The sequence below is a fragment of the Lontra canadensis genome, unplaced genomic scaffold (genome assembly GCF_010015895.1).
Source record: "Lontra canadensis isolate GAN:19392208 unplaced genomic scaffold, GSC_riverotter_1.0 scaffold64, whole genome shotgun sequence".
Lineage (NCBI taxonomy): Eukaryota > Metazoa > Chordata > Mammalia > Carnivora > Mustelidae > Lontra > Lontra canadensis.
The window spans coordinates 2,679,600-2,685,633 of NW_022631058.1; the positions used below are offsets into that span (position 1 = coordinate 2,679,600).

General features: G+C 37.6%; 1 long non-coding RNA gene across 1 annotated transcript; it reads left to right on the forward strand.

Annotated features, from left to right (window-relative positions):
- The first annotated feature begins 1,456 nt into the window (after positions 1-1,456).
- LOC116879925 lies at positions 1,457-3,959 on the forward strand. The gene is made up of 3 exons (XR_004385132.1): positions 1,457-1,492; positions 1,762-1,903; positions 3,868-3,959. It is a non-coding gene; the product is annotated as an uncharacterized LOC116879925 (long non-coding RNA).
- The last annotated feature ends 2,075 nt before the right edge of the window (positions 3,960-6,034 follow it).

Here is a 6,034-nt window from a genome sequence, read left to right on the forward strand (position 1 = left end):
AACTTCCCTTTTAGGTGGGATGCAAACTTTTAGTGGCCAGAGACGATTATATAATTCAATATACAGGTATATAGCATTGGACTTGCTATCTATTAGCACTAGATAATTTTTGGCATTTGATAGATATGCCTTACTTATGAAGTATTTTAATAATAAGATTTTGAAAGTACTTGCTATCTGTTATAAGTTTAGTCCTTTTTTTAAAAAGAAATTTATTTATTGAGAGAGAGAGAGAACAGAGGAAGGAGGGAGAGGGAGAATCACAAGCAGACTCTCTGCTGAGCATGAAGCCCAATGTGGAGCTTGATCTCATGATTCTGAGATCACAACCTGAGGAAAAATCAAGAGTCAGATGCTTAGGGGCACCTGGGTGGCTCAGTCTCTTGGATGTCTGCCTTCAGCTCAGGTCATGATCGTGGGGTCCGGGGATTGAGCCCTGCATAGGGCTCCTTGCTCCACGGGGAGCCTGCTTCTCCCTCTGCCTGTTGCTCCTCCTGCTTTTGCTCTCTGCCCCACTCTGTCCAATAAATAAATAAAATCTTAAAAAAAAAAAAAGACACTTAACCGCCTGGGCCACCCAGGTACCCCAAGTTATAAGTTTAATCTTAAGATATTTTATAGGGAAATATTAAGGAACATTTGCATCCCTAGTATACAGGAAATTTACTTCACTCTTCTGTGCCTCTGTAAAATAAGTATATTAATAATATTCTTTTCACCAGGTGTGTTCTGAGGTTCTTATTGCAGAAGAGAGACGGAAGAAAAAAGTACTTCTTTAATTATAGAATGTTCTACAAATATTATTTCTTATTGATTGCTTGGTTGAAGCAAAGACGGAAATCAAAATAGTAGTTTGTATAGAGACTAATAGAATTAGTTTTATTCCCTTAATATGAAAAGGTTTTAGAGCTGCTAGAGTTATTGTCTTTAACCAACAATGAGTAATTGATATCTTATGAGAATATTCATAGGACCTTAACTTTTTGGGGAAATTCCAAGTCTCCAAAGCTGGTCTAGAACATGGTGTGGGAAAACCAGATTTATTTTTTCAGCCTGCTAGGTTGCATGATGATTAAATAGTGAAAAGGTTGTGAGTTCTGCATGGCCTTATCTAGTCCAGGCGTACATTCCTCATGATTTCCTGCCAACATTCCCAGTTCAACTTCTGTACTCACTGTACTTGTACAAAATGTTAATATTATTTATTAATTCATAGGCTTCTTTAATATTTGCTCAGCTGTCTGTATTCTGTTTAACTTGTCCATATCAGTGTTCTGGGTCACTGTCATAGACTTCCAAGTTGCAGAAAACCTGTTTGCTCTGCATTACAGCACAGCATAGGCCTCCATGGAAGTAGATTATAAGCGCTTCTTCATGCAGATGACACTGAGGTGACCTTATTCCATTGACAGGAATCAAGCAACCAGCACATACTGAGAACCTCCTGAATAAGTTAAGGACATAAATCCAGTTTGCTTTTTGCTTAAGGATGGTAAGACAACCCCCAGAGCCTTTTCCTGAGAATGCAGTGATTGTCACTAACTCTAGTCAAGTATATCCTTTCCTGTGCTATTCTTAGGCATCTATTTGGTTGGCCATGTGCACAGGCTGTCAGCACTTGTACCAATGTATCTGCCAGGGCAGGATTAAAGATAGACAAGGAGCAGGGTATTTCCCCCTTTAGGACTTAGAGAAGAATGTACTTTCTTTGATATAGATGAGGTACATTAAAGGACTTACTTTTGTGTTTATATCTCACAGATAAATGAAAATTGAAAGCCTTGCACTGTATCGTGAGATAGAACCTGGCATCTCTTCATGCATATTCTCTGCTCCTTGAGGAAATGGACCATGGCTTTATACTTCATTGTATTAAGTATAATTCCAGGATTGTAAAGAGCAGGTATATAATTAGTAATCAAATAAGCTTTGAATGTATATGTAACTTTGCATAATTATAATTGTCAGAAGGGTCAGAGTACAGATCCCAACTGCAGAGCACAGGATTCAAAATACCTAAGCTTGGAAGCTGGTGGAATAGGTGTGGTATATGTGTTCAGGCTCTACCAAGTTTCATTGGTAGAAATGACATTTACTTTGGAGGTGTATATCCTTTCTAAACAGAGTGGACTCATGCTAGGTAAAAGGAAAGGCCAGGATACATTTATATCATGAATAAATGGACAGGTTTAATTTTGGTTTAATTTTTTCATAGATTTGTTAACTGCCACTTCTGGAGAAAGACTGGATTAAAACTGGATTTCAGTAAGAACTTAAGTGAACCTTGTAAGGTGGAGATAAACAGTTTAGAGCTGCCATTAAATTCAGAATATTTAACTCTTGAGTTGATGGCAATGTATTCAATCAGTGAATGTTGGGTTAAGAACAGTACAGTCTGGGGCACCTGGGTGGCTCAGTTAGTTAAGTGTCTGCCTTCAGCTCAGATCATGATCCCAGGTCTGGGATCAAGCCCCACATTGGGTTCCCTGCTCAGTGGGGAGCCTGCTTCTCCCTTTCCCTCTGACTCTGCTCTGTCTACTTGTATGTTCTCTCTCTCTCTCTCTCTCTCTCTGTGTGTCAAATAAATAAATTAAAAAAAAAAAAGAACATTATAATCATAGATTAGCCATTACTTTTTTCGTCCTTCAACAAATATTTTCTGGGCACTGTTAATGCCTTTCAGCCAAAGGCCACCAAGGACACACCTCTAGTTGAACACATTAGGTTTTGTACTTTCTGCAAGGAGGAAGAACACCACATTTCATGTCTCAGGAAGGGAGCTTTAGAAAGAACCGAGTGTAGAATTTGGACTTTTGGTTGGTAATTGGTGGGAGGATCCAGGGAAGCTGGGTTTGCTTTAGATTGGATGCTCTTAGAAGTACCCCTAATTTCCGTGATTTCATAGAAATCCATCAGTAAACCTCACCTCAAAGGAAAGGAGACTACAATGAAGATAAAGCTATCATTGGTGAAGAAACAGTAGCTACTTATTTTTTTTTATTTTTTAAAAGATTTTATTTATTTATTTGACAGAGATCACAAGTAGGCAGAGAGGCAGACAGAGAGAGAGGAGGAAACAGGCTCCCTGCTGAGCAGAGAGCCCCATACATGGCTCGATCCCAGGACCCTGGGATCATGACCTGAGCTGAAGGCAGAGGCTTTAACCCACTGAGCCACCCAGGTACCCCAGTAGCTACTTATTATAGCCAAGAGAGGAAGTGTTTGGTATTTCGTGAGTGGCACAGGGCACTTGTTTCTATTTGTGCTTAAATAAAATTGTGAAATGGTTTGCTTGGTCTCAGAGTAACCTGTATGTGGTTGGTATTCTGAGATTATTTAAGTCCATGAGGGGAATCACATGGCCTGGTTATGAGTGCCAAACCACTCCTGACTGTCAGGGGCTACTCTTTGTTTTTCTGTCTCCACAAACAACTGGGAGGCACACCAGGTTCTTGGTGCTGGGGATTCAGCAATCGATAAAACAGACAAAAATCATAGAGTATTCATTCTAGCCAGGGGAGAAAGAGAATAAAATAAATAAGTAAATGATAATTTATTGGAAAGTGACAAGTACTAGAGAGAAAAAAACTATCAAGGAAGGGGAATAGGGTAATGGGGGGTAAGTGGGGACCACCATTTCAGTTTAAAGCAGGGAGGTCAGGGAAGGCTTTGCTGTAGAGCTTATATTTGAGCAGAGACTTACAGTGATGAGGAATGAGCTGTGAAGATGTGGGAGTGGATCTAGTCTTTGTGACAGGTGTAGGGTGATATCTCTTTGGGGTTTTGATTTGCATAATATCTGAAAGAAATATAACACTGTAGGTTACTTACACTTCCATTAAAAAATAAAAAAATGTGGGTGTGAAGAGCCTTCCAGGAATAACGAGCCACCCCAGTGAAGGTTCCAAGGCAAGAGCAGGTCTGTTATGCTCCAGGAACAGCAAGGAGCCCTGTGGATGCTGAAGTGAGGGAGGAGATGACGGGAGAGAGGGAACAGGGCATGTTGGAGAAGTATCTGGGGCCAGATGGTTTAGGGAATTTTAGGTTAATATTTAGGGGTAGTCAGAATGCTACTTCTTATGACTCTGAGACTGACTATCTTGAAGTGTGGCTTAGATAATTGCCCAGAGCCTTCCCTTCGCCTGCATGAGAATGAGCAAATAATTGCATAAACCTCTTTATTAATCATTTGGATATAATGATAAAGTAACCAGTTAAAACAATTTTACTCATAAGTTTGATTCAGTGGAATTTCACACCACTGGTTAGAAATTCAGATGGTTAAGTGCAAAGTTGAGTCAGTATGATCCTAAGAGAAGGATTCTCAAAATATTCAAACAATATTATCGTGAATACAAGTCACTTGGAAGTAAGTTTGATGCAAACATTTTGATGCAAAATGGGGGTGTTGATAATTTCCTATTCCTGAATAGACTCCCATCTATGCCATGTTGATTTCACATAAATCCAACTTGAAGGGCTGCATTGACAAAAAAGAAATATATGTGTTATATATCTGTTAATATATGCATTAATAAGTACATATTTCATATATGCATGAAAAGTTTGTGTATATACTGGCACACATGAATTAAAACAACTGAGAAAATTTGTATGCACGATGCTTCTTTATCCCTACATGTGTTAGTATTTCCTGAAAACAAGGAATTCTCTAACTTAGACACAGAACTGTTATCAAAGTTAGAAAGTTAACACTGATTCAATACTGTCATCTACAGAGTTTATTCATATTATGCCAATTTGCCACAATGATGTCCTTTTCCATAGTAGAAAATCCAAGACCATCGGGTCCATACAGTCTGTCCCATCTCATTAGCGTCCTTTAATTTGGAATAGTTCCTGAAGGTGTGTGTGTGTTTGTGTTTCCAGACTTCTTGATACCAATAATTTTTAAGTGTATCAACAAGTTATTTCATAGAATGTACCCTAATGTCAGTTTGTGTCATGATTAGTTTTGGGTTTTGCACATATGGTGAGACCATCACAGAAATGATGCTGAATTCTTCTAAGGGGATTATGTCAGGAGCCAAATGCTATTGGTTATTCCAAATCCTGGTGATGATAATGTTGGTCAGTTGGCTAAAGAAGAGTTTCCACTGCATTGACTTTTGTAATTAAAATGTTAATTATGTTAATTAATATATGTTAATATAATAATTATATGAAAAAGGTACTGTGAGATTATGTAAATATCTCATTATTCCTTAAACATTCACCCACTAGTTTTACCATGTATATTCATGATTCTTGCCTGAATCAGTAATTACTATGACAGCTGCCAATTGGTGATTTTCTAATTCTTATCATTCCTTCTACGTTTATTAATTAGCTTTCTAATGCAGGCAGAGCTTTTTCTTATTTATTTACACATTTAATTGATTAATTTACATTGTTATAGACTCAGGTGTTCTTTACTCGATAGCTTATAAAAATCCTTACTATCATTATTATTTTGATGCTCAGATTATCTCAGATTTAGCCAGGGGGGGGTGCCTTTTCAAACTGACTCCTATATCTTTTTGAGCACATCCTTACACTTTTGTACTATGTATATTTTTTCTACTTTCCCTGATCTGGTCCTGAATCAGCCATTTCTCCAAGTAGGTCTGCTTTCTTTCAGTGGAGAATGGTGTTTGTATTCCAGGAGTACTCATTACTACTGAGGTGTTAATGTTTCTGAAATCTCTTAGGAGCTAGGAAATGTGTGTGTGTGTATGTATATGTGTGCATATGTTTGTATATGTATATGAATGCATACACATTCATAATACACATATACATAACTATACACATCTATACCCATTTCAAAATCTAATTATCTCTTTCTGTATATCAAAATCACTGAGAAAAGGAATGAATGAGCCACAGAGAAAATAGGAGAAAATATTTGCAATCCCTATATTTTAAAGGGAACTTATGTCCAAAATTTATGATGAACTCAATAATAAACACATAATGTGTTATTTAAAACTATGCAGGCTATCAGTGTAGACATAAAATAAAGATGAATTAA